Source organism: Myotis nattereri, assembly GCF_964212035.1.
Source record: "Myotis nattereri genome assembly, chromosome: 10".
NCBI lineage: Eukaryota > Metazoa > Chordata > Mammalia > Chiroptera > Vespertilionidae > Myotis > Myotis nattereri.
The window spans coordinates 8,721,999-8,734,003 of NC_138085.1; positions in this window are offsets into that span (position 1 = coordinate 8,721,999).

The window sequence follows — 12,005 nt, forward strand, 5'->3', positions numbered from 1 at the left end:
GGCCTGGGCTCTGGAGTCTTCTATTCCAGGAGGACAGGAGTTAAAGATGACAGTGGGTGGGGTCCCGGGCCTTGTAGACCCAGAGGAGACGCTGTGCTGAGTTGTCCCTCACAGTCCCCTCCCACCCCCCACAGACCCACCTCGCTCCGCCTGCCACTCTCCATATCCATCTCCCCTGACCACGGTGGCCAGGCTCAGAACAGGCCTGTGGTGAGCAGGCTGCTCACAAGTCTGTCTCAGTCCTCAGCCCAGATGCCCAGGGCCTGGAGGGTGGGGGTGGGCAGTGCACTGGACCTTCAAGAGAGCTGCCAGTGGGAAGAGGAGTCTCACACAGACTCCGTGTTGAACCTGCTGGATCCCACAACTGCTACAACCAGGACAGCCACACTGGGTCCGGGGGTGGCATGGAGCTGTCCCCTGGGTGGGCAAGGGGGGGCCTGCACAGAGGCTCAGATCCAAACAAGTGTGCCATGGGAGGGCAGAGTGGAAGGAAAGACCAGGACTCAGAATCTGATGCCCACCTGCCTCTCCCCAGGGCCTTTGCTGCGATGGTGGGGACCTGGCTGGACCAGGTCCAGGGTTTGGGGCAGCCCCTTCCTTTCACCTGCTTCGAGGTAGAGCAGGCCTTGGTGCCCGTCAACTCCTCTACCTCAAACCTGGTGGGCCACGCCCAAAATCTATGGTTGGCACTGCAGCACCTTGAGCCCACCAAGGCAACTCAACAAGGTGAGGCGGAATGATCATCTGGGCAGATCATCGGGGGAGGGAAGGCTCATGGGCTGGAGTTCCCTTAAAGGCGGTGGCATCTTTCCTGTCTGCACTAAGTCATAGGAAAGCCAGGAGTGTGAGTCAATTTGTCTCTTTCTCCTGCTCCAGGTCCACGCCGAGAGCTCCAGAGCTCTCCAGAGGCAGAGGAAGGGCCTGCTCAGGGGCCAGAGCCTGGTCCAATGAGAGGCCCTGCCTTGGTCATGCCTGGCCCGAGGCAGTACCTGAAGCCATTATGGAGCCAGCTACTGGCTGCCCTGGAAGCCTTCTCTAGATGCTGTCAGAAGAGTTCTAGGCGATTATCTTCAATAATTCAGAGGAATACATCCCAACTGTACATTTATAATAGTAAATAAGGATAATTTCTAAAAGTACCTACCTATTTATGTAGACTATTTCCAATTTAGTTAAATACTCCTTTTGAATAAATGAGGTTGTTTATTAAAAACACGTGTAGACCATGTCTTCTCAAGTACACATACATAATTCCATACACACACACACACGTACACACACCCACGTACACATATATGCTGACGTGGAAGGTGCTCACTGTATAATACAGTTTTAAAATAAGTTTTGAAACTTTTAATTTCTTCTGATAACTACGTATACACTGATAAAATGGGGAAATAAAATCTGGAAATATATACACCAAAATGTTCACACTGGTGAACTGTCAGCAGTGAAACTACCAGAAGTGACAGTTTCTTCTCATTTTGCTTCATGTACAGGTTCTGGTTGACACAAGGATCATACTCCCGTATATAGACAGACAGTAGAGAGAGGAAGGGAGAGGCAGAGAACACAGATGAGAGGCGCACCAACGCCTCCTGCCCACCCCTGTGACATGGAATTGACCACAAAACCCTGCCATGTGCCCTCCCTGGGAACAGATCCAGAAACTTTCAGTGCAAGGGGAGAGGCCAATCCAATGAGCCCCATCAGCTGGGTATAGACTCAATATATATTTTAACAATACACTTTGATTGATTTCAGGGAGAGACAAAGGGCGAGACGGAAACGTAAATGATGAGAGAGAAACATGGATAGGTTGCCTCCTTCCCGACCCCTATTGGTGATCCAGTCTGTAGACCCAGAGGGGACGCTGTGCTGAGTTGTCCCTCACAGTCCCCTCCCACCCCCCACAGACCCACCCGCTCTGCCTGCCCTTCTCCATATCCATCTCCCTTGACCACGGTGGCTAGGCTCAGAACAGGACTGTGGTGAGCAGGCTGCTCACAAGTCTGTCTCAGTCCTCAGCCCAGATGCCCAGGGCCTGGAGGGTGCCTGTGCGCCAGTCTGCCTGTGCGCTGACCCGGAATCAAACCAACTCTGCACTATGCCTGCCTCACAGGCGGACGCTCGACCACCGTGCAACACTGGCCAGACTCAATCATATCTTTCTAAACTTTCCCAAGTGCCAACTTGAATCTTGAAATGGTCTCAGGAGAGGAAAAATTACTTAATGGGGGGCATTCTACTTCCCTCGCTGTTTAGCTGGATTTGCTATTTGGCCAGAAACAACCAGTAGACTAGCTCTTAACCATATTTAAAATCACTAGGGGTAGCAAGAGCATTGCTTTGGTTGCAGCAGGAGTAACTCAAAACAACTCCCTCCACTAAAAACTTCCTGAATCATTTCCCTTCCTCCGTGAGCCCAGTATTTAACTCACCAGTCAAACTCAGCTTAGGGAGAGGCAATGGTTCCACTGGAACAGCACAGTACGGAAACAAGGTACACAGCCCTGGTCCTACCCGAGGGGCCATAGTTCACTGACACCACCACTGGAACAATCTATAATTAAAATGAAAACCATCATGTCAGAAAATTCTAAGCAGAAAAGGACAAAGGAATGCCACTGGTGAGTATTTCAAAAGGAGGCACGCTGTGCAAGAGGGATCCATTCAGTGCTGTGGCCCAATCATCCAAAGCTCATCGTTCTCATGTGAGCAGTACTCTCTTGCTCTGAGGGGAGACACATTTCCTTTCTTTCATTTCATATTTGCTTTCAAGGAAAACCAGCTAGCTGGTCATACACCAAGCCAACACTCTTCAGGTATCCAACAAGAGAAACCTAAATGTCTCAGTGAATTTTAAGTTTTACTAAATTTGACTTAAAAAAAAGTTTCATTTTAAATTGATATGTGGCTGCGGGACTGGCGTGGCTCAGCGCTTGATCGTGGACCCCGGAACCAAGAGATCCCCGTTTCATTCCCAGTCAGGGCCCGTACTGGGGTTGCGCGCTAGGAGCTATGGGACCGATGATGCTCTCTCATCATAGATGTTTCTCTCTCCCCTTCCTCAGCCTCCTCACCGCCCCCATCGCCATCCCCTGGTCTCTCTGTTCCCCTTCCCTTCCTCTCTCTGAGATCAATAAAAACATATATGTTTAACCAGTTCTATGTGGATAATATGGACCCTATGAGACAGGGTACTTCAAAACACTAGGCAACTGTTGTGAAACAGTCATCCCTGAGTCTCGGGACACCTTTCCTCCACAAGTCCACACAGAAGAAATGTACGGGGCCCTTAGTGATCACAGTAGAAACAGGAAGCTCTCCATCCGACAGGTCCCCACTGCCCTTCCCCTCACCACCTCCTCCTGGGCTGAGGCACCTCCTTCGGGAGCACTTTGACACTAAACTGCCCCACGTCCCTTGCAATTCGGCCAGTTCTGCCCAAGGGTTCACGCCAGAGTCTCATAGTTGATTTCTGAGACACTAAGTTTCTCCCTGATATAAAGCACAATAGCGAGCAGAGGATTTTTTCCCTCTCGTTGATGCTGGGAGCTTACCCTGACATCACTGAGCAGCTGAATTCAATATTGGATCCACCTACCTGTGGACTTGTTCTTTTGTGAGAAAGACAAGTCCCTCCTGTTAGCTTCATCACTATTCTGCTGCTTATAATTCTCAGCTGCCACACTGAATGAGATCCTTAAAACTCCTGAGGGTGGACAAGGTTGTAGCATTTCATGGTATTGCAAAACAACAACAACAACAAACACGAAAACAAAAACAAAAAACGATGGGAGCAGAGAGCAGGACAGGGGAAAGATGGGCGATTCCGGAATGTACACCAGCCTTCCACCGACTCCAGAGGGAGACGTCGGGACACAGGGCATGCCACAGCTCTAAGCTGGGCTGGCAGAGTGTGATGCCAATGAGGATCTCAAAGTGTGACCACAGAAAAGGGGTGAGGCAGAGACAAGACTGCAAAAGAAGCTAAGGTCGGATCATGGACGGCCTGGACGGACACGCTAAGGATTTGGGACTCATTTCTAAAGGCCATAGGAGACCACTGGCAGTTTTCAGAAGAGACATGATCATACTGACATTTTCAAAAGATCCTTCGGGCTGCTGGTAGAGAATGCTGAGGGACCTGGCGATACTACAGGTTGACAGGTCGCAGAGAACACATGGTATCAGGAGGCCCTGAAGTCAATGTGGCTTAGTACTCTTGCTGCTCACCTGGATGGCTTCACACTAGAATCGTCGTATCAGGAATGTCAAGGTGGAAATCTATCCCACTCATGGGACTAGACAGCTTATGTCTAGAAGTTATAATAAAGTAGCAGGATATGCCGTATCTTTTCTCAGACCAAGACACTCTCAGAACAAAATGGAGCACTTACCAAAACCAAGATTTACTAAAGTGGTAAGGAAAAGGGTGTGGACTCAGCTTCCAGACAGAATAACAGGTCAGTGGCACAGACAGAGACGCACACACACACAGAATGCGAGAGAGAGGCTGAGAGGAAGGAAGGGACCTCAAGAACGAGAGTACAAGACAAGTGACAGGACCTGACACCCCATCAGTTGGGCTGTACTCTATGTTGTTTAGAAGCGAGTTTATGACATAGAATCCAAACATAACAGAAATACAAGCAAATGTCACCATACTCTTCACAAAACCTTTAATGACACAGATGCTTACCTTGATCAAGTGTGCATACTTCTTCAGTTGTTCTGAAAAGCATTGTGTAATCCTTGCAGTAATGATCTAAGTAAAACTCCAATTTTTAGTCCCTACAACAACAAGAACATATAAAATACAAATAACTAGGAAGGTATTCCAGTATTTACCCCCAACAGTTAGCATTCATCAGTAGAACTTTCCCATTTAAAAACATACTTATGAGAAAAAAGATAATCAAATCCAGAGCCCCTTTATTCTATTTCTGGACTTTCCAGTGCCCAGTATGATAAGTGCAACCTCAACGACTTTTGCTAGACAAATTTTGTGCAGGTGAAACTACTGTAAAAACACTGTGATCTCGGTTCTCTTCCATTACCTATTAGCTGTTGATCTTCAAAAAACCATCTCTAGAGCCTCAATATTTTCTCCAGAAAATGGGGAAATACCAGTTAATTCACTGTGATGTTTTAAAACTAAATAAAATATGTGAAAAATACCAGAGCCCGTTATTAGGGTTGGAAATCATTTCATTATAAAACAGTTTTCATGATAGTAATGATTTGTCCTAAGAGAAATAAAAAAATTAAAAGTGCCATGTCTCAGAATACAACTTCTTTATCTCAAGGAAGATCACAAAAATTAGAAAACGTGCTGTAATATTAACTCAGATGTTGATATTTTTATTCCATTCAATTTTATTATCAAGGGTCACAATACCCAAGTGTGTGACCTTTAGAATTCAGTGTGAAACAGAGTGCTGGCCAGGCTGAGAGAGTGCAGTGTCAGCACCATTTAAACGCAGATCCACCAGGAACCTGAGAGACACAGAAGGCCACAGCACAAGTGCAGCAGAGCCCACAGCGAACCAAGCGTCATGGTCTTGGAAACACACTCTGACAGGTTTTCTCATCTCTAATGGGGGTCTTGATTCCTTGGCCTTGTTGACAATTTATGTAGCTAAACTGCAATTCTCTGAACTGTAAGCACTACTAGAATGTAGGTATTGTTACAGCATAGCAGGTATTGTTATAGACCTTCAACCACAGTGCAGGCAGTCAGCTTGTCACCATGAAATGCACTGGGTCACCCCCAGTGTTTACCCTGTTTCCTGGCTTCCTGCTGATCTTAGGACAAAGATAACTCACAAGCCCTTACATAGCCAGTATCTTCAAACAATTCTGTGTTTTGCAAAAAATGCTCTGGGTTCCTAAGGCCAATTTCTGAGTCACCTGAGCACTCCTGGAAGTTTTCACTCTACACACAGTATTTACCTTGCCAACTGAACAAGGGGGGTCAACAAGTGAATGAATTCCTTCTCCCGTCAGAGTATTCCATTTGGGCTCCTCAGAGACCCAGTGAAGAAGGAAAAAGATTGCAGGTATGTGAGAGAAGTGTAGAAGAATCCAGACTGAAATTCTGTGACAAGTTTTCATCCTTCATCTGAGAAACTTTCCAAAGATCTGTTCAAAAGGTGAGACTCAACCTTCTGGGGGTGGTCTGTATTCAGTAAATACTCCCAATCCCGAGAAGAAGAAACAGATATTGACTTTTTAAATCATGCCTCCTTGTAATTAGGGGGGTGGGAGTGATCAAGGAGGGGTCGATGGGGGGAGAAGGAGACATATGTAATACTTTAAACCAGTGTTAAACTCAACCTTCCTAATGCCGCGACCCTTTAATATAGTTCCTCATGTTATGTTGACCCCCAATTTCACTGTTACAAATTGAACATAATTAAAGCATAGTGATTAATCACAAAACAATATGTAAATATATATGTGTTTTCCCATGGTATTAGGCGACCCCTGTGAAAAGGTCATTCGACCCCTAAAGGGCTCACGACCCACAGGTTGAGAACCACTGCTTTAAACAATAAAAAGTTCAATTAAAGTATTCAAGTTCCATTTTCACATTAAGTTGATCTAAGAATATGAAAAAAAAAATCACAATGCTGGCCCAGCAGGTGTGGCTCAGTGGTTGAACATCAATCCATGAACCAAGAGGTCGTGGTTCAATTCCTGACGAGGGCACATGCCCAGGTTTCCGGTTTTATTCCCAGGAGAGTGTGTGCAGGAAGCAGCCAACTGATGATTCTCTCTCATCAAGGATATTTCTATCTCTCTCCCTCTCCCTTCCTGTCCCTGAAATCAATGAAAACATTTTAAAAATTAAGTAATCACAATGCTGGAAAATGAAAGGAATATCAAAACACCTAAATGACTTTAGTGATCTTCTAAATCCTCTGTTGTCATTTCCAGTCTCCAAAGCACTTACTCCAGGAGATTTGAGGCTCTCTGTTGTCATTTCCACAGTCTCCACAGCACCTTCTCCAGAATGAGATGTGGGACTCTTCCTTTAATGAATAATATAAAAATGCTTAGACAAAACCACAATTATTCACTTTGTTTTGAACAACAACAAAAAAGAGGTATACATTTGGAATCAAAAAGTTCAATAAAATTCTAAACAGAAACTTATTGTAGGCTTTTTCAGACTTACCCTGTGATATGATAAATGCCTAAAATTAAAACAAAATGCTTATCTAAGAATTGCATCTAAATAATTGCCTATTAACAAATAGTATCTAAATAAGAATTATGGTGAGCTAGAAGGGAACAATAACAAAGTGGGGACACTGAAGCCGGTTTGGCTCAGTGGATAGAGCGTCGGCCTGCAGACTGAAAGGTCCCAGGTTCGATTCCGGTCAAGGGCATGTACCTGGGTTGAGGGCACATCCCCAGGGGGTGTGCAGGAGGCAGCTGATTGATGTTTCTAACTATCTCTCTCCCTTCCTCTCTGTAAGAAATCAATAAAATATATTTTTAAAAAGGGGGGGGGGGCAACTATAATACTTTCAAAAGGAAAGATTTTAAAAATAAATAAATAAATAATTATGACATATAGCTATATACTATCTTCTCACCAGCTCAACACATACACCATGGGAACTAAAAAAGATAAAATAAAATTTAACAGATTAATAATAAATATTATAAGAAAAGATAAAGTATGTGTGTAAATAAATTTTAAGAAAAGAGTAGATAAAAATTTAAAAATCTACTAGATAGAAGCCTTGCCACAAAAGTGTCCTCAAACCGTGGCTCAACCTGTATTGACCTTATGTCCTTTATAAAACAAAAGATTACCAGAAGAGCTATTCATAACCTACAGGCTTCTTAATGATCTCATCATTCTTAGACAGTCAGAAAAAAATCTTTAGAAAAACTAAACTTTCCCTTTCATCTTGCAAAACATAAACTAGGAAATGCCATTCAACTTTCACTAGCATGCCTAACAATCACTTACTTGAAATTATTTCATGGTATTTTATGGGTTTTTTAATTGTGGTTAAATATACATAATGTGAAATTTACCATTTTAACCATTTCGTGGTGTACAAATTCAGTACCATTAAATACATTCATTCATAAAGTTGTGTAACCTCAATGCTATCCATTTCCAGAACTTTTCCATTATCCCAAACAGAAACTGCCAATTCAACAACTCCCCCTTTCTCCCTCCCTTACCTTCTATTATATTTTCCGTCCTTATGAATTTACCTATTCGAAGCAAAGTACCCCATGAAGGTGGAATTATACAGTATTTATGTTATGTTGGGTATAACATCCTCAAGGTTCATCCATGTTGTAGCACATCTCAGAATTTCCTTCATTTGAAAGGCTAAATATTTCATTGTAGGCATATACCACATATTGTATATCCAGTCATCTCTCCATACACATTGGGGTTGTTTCTAATGTCAACTATTGTGAATAATGCTGCTATGAACACTGGTGTTCGACTGAGTCCTTGCTTTCAAATCTTTTCTTTTTATTTCAACAGTTTTTTATTAAGGTATTACATATATGTCCCAATTCCCCCATTGCCCCGCACCCCACTCCCATTCATGAACTCACTCCCCTGGGTCTGTGTCCATTGGTTATGCTTATATGCATGTATACAAGTCCTTTGGTTGACCTCTATCCCTGACCCCCAACCTCCCCTACGTTCCCTCTGAGGTTTGAGCATCTGATCGATGCTTCTGTCTTTTGTGTATATATACCCAAAAGGGGAATTGTTGAATCATATGGTGATTCTAGGTTTAACTCTCCCCCCCCCAATTTATCTTGAAATTTATTGTTGAAAATATTATAGATGTCCCTTTCTATCCCCCATTGATCCCCTCCACCCTGCGGAGGTTTAACTTTTTGAGAAACAGCAAATGGTTTCCAACGGTGGCAATTTTTAATTTTCCACCAGTAATCACAGGGTTCCAGTTTCAACATCCTCACTTATTTTTTTCATTGTTTAATATATCAGTCATCTCAGTAGGTATGACATGATATCTCACTGTGGTTTTGATTTGCATTTGCCTAATGATTAAACATGCTGAGCACTGTTTCATGTGCTCATTGGCCATGTACATATCTTTAGAGAAATTCCCGTTCAGACCCTCTGTTCAGTTTTAAATTGAATTTTCTGATTAGTGGTTGTTGAATTTAGGAAAAACCGGCATTAGAGCTGCACTCCCACCTGAAATGTCTCAAATCTACACTGTACCTATTATTGACTCAGCTTCCTTTTATGAAATCCCATCCTCCCAGCCTCTAAAAGCAGAGAGTACTTTATTTTATGTTTATTTTTTAAATGTACATTGTAGAAAGTATTACATAGGTCCTCCTTTCCCCACATTAATCTCTTCCGGGCCACTCCCATCCCCACCCCAATAGTATTTTCATACTCTCCCTTACTCCTGATGTCTCAGGACTTACACATTCCCTCAGCTCTGTCTCTCATTTCTGTCGTCTCTCTTCAGAGCCAATCTTTTCCCCCTGAACTATCATAGAACAGTATCCTTGACAACAGTCTCTACACTCTCCAGCCAATCCTACACATCCCCACCAGTTGTGGCATAAAATTCACATCTTGAGCTGACATCCTTTCCATACTTTAACAATATTCAATAGTCTGCCAAATAAAAAGAAAATCAAATAATTATACACTGCCATCACTACCACAACACCCTGTTACTCATGACTGCGACCTCCACCATCCATCCCACCTACCGCCAATACGAACATAAATTCACTTTTGGACTTACAGTTTCTTCATCCACCCTTCTGTTTGAGGTCTTACTCCTTATCTCTACTAGTCTACAATATCCTCTTATTAAGTTTCGCTATGTTGAGGCAACCGACACTACTGAAGGGGGCCTGGCTTCTATTTATACTCTTTAAGGTTATGAGGAGCCACTCCCTTCAGCCTTGGTTGCCCAAATTCTGTGGTTGCCATGGTGTGGCTTGACATCACAATGCCTCAGCTAGACCATCCAGTCGGGGCAGGGGTAGCAGAAGATGCAGAAATCTCACACACTCTGGTTATAAAACAGAGACCTTCCTCTTAACTCCTAAAATTCTTCCCAAACTGTCCTCTCTCTCTCTCATTTCCTCTAGTTCCATTACAGTCCAGCATATGGCAGGGAGGTGGTGTTTCCTCTAAGACAATTGCCATACTACCCCGTCATTTCAGTGGTCCATTCCACTATGTTCAGTTGCTACAACTTCCTAGAATTTTGAGTGTTGTTTTCATGGATGTTTATTTTAGAATAGTTCCACATTTACAGAAAAATTGTGAAGATAATAACCATGTACACCATACCCAATTTCACTTATTACTAATATCTTATTTATGTATGGGGCAAAAGTAACATGAAGTGAATCATCAGTGAAACAGAGTGAAACCATACTTCTCTAGTATCTCCAATATCCAAAAATGCTGTTCTAGACCAAGTTGTTAAAGGAAAAACTGTACCAGTTGTGGCATAAAATTCACATCTTGAGCTGACCATCCTTTCCATACTTTAACAATATTCAATAGTCTGCCATATAAAAAGGAAATCAAATACTTAATTATACACTGCCATCACTAACACAACACCCTGTTACTCATGACTGCGACCTCCACCATCCATCCCACCTACTCCCAATATGAACATAAATTCACTTTTGGACTTACAGTTTCTTCATCTACCCTTCTGTTTGGAGTATTACTCCTTATCTCTACTAGTCTACAATATCCACCCTTCTGTTTGGAGTCTTACTCCTTATCTCTACTAATCTACAATATCCTCTTATTAGGTTTCCCTATCTTGAGGCAACAGACAGTACTGAAGGGGGCCTGGCCTCTATTTATACTTTAAGGTAATGAGGAGCCACTCCCTTCAGCTTTGGTTGCCCAAATTCTATGGTTGCCATGGTGTGGCTTGACATCACAATGCCTCAGCTAGACCATCCAGGAGGGGCGGGGGTGGCAGAAGATGCAGAAATCTCACACACTCTGGTTATAAAACAGAGACCTTCCTCTTAACTCCTAACATTTTTCCCAAAGTGTCCTCTCTCTCTCTCATTTCCTCTAGTTCCATTACAGTCCAGCATATGGGAGGGAGGTGGTGTTTCCTCCAAGACAATTCCCATACTCCCCCGTCATTTCAAGAGTCCATTCCACTAGGTTCAGTGGCTACAATTTCCTAGGATTTTGAGTGTTGTTTTAATGGATGTTTATTTTAGAATAGTTCCACATTTACAGAAAAATTGTGCAGATAATAACCATGTACATCATACCCAGTTTCCCTTATTACTAATATCTTACTTAGGTATGTGGCAAAAGTAACATGAAGTGAATCATCAGTGAAACCTCAGTTCTATAGTATCTCCAATATCCAAAAATGCTGTTCTAGACCAAGTTGTTCAAGGAAAAACTGTACCAGTTGTGGCATAAAATTCACATCTTGAGCTGACCATCCTTTCCATACTTTAACAATATTCAATAGTCTGCCATATAAAAAGGAAATCAAATACTTAATTATACACTGCCATCACTAACACAACACCCTGTTACTCAGGACTGCGACCTCCACCATCCATCCCACCTACCCCAAATACGAACATAAATTCACTTTTGGACTTACAGTTTCTTCATCCACCCTTCTGTTTCAGGTCTTACTCTTTATCTCTACTAGTCTACAATATCCTCTTATTAAGTTTCGCTATCTTGAGGCAACAGACACTACTGAAGGGGGCCTGGCCTCTATTTATACTATTTAAAGTAATGAGGAGCCACTCCCTTCAGCTCTGGTTGCCCAAATTCTGTGGTTGCCATGGTGTGGCTTGACATCACAAAGCCTCAGCTAGACCATCCAGGAGGTGCGGGGGTAGCAGAAGATGCAGAAATCTCACACACTCTGGTTATAAAACAGAGACCTTCCTCTTAACTCCTAACATTTTTCCCAAACTGTCCTCTCTCTCTCTCTCATTTCCTG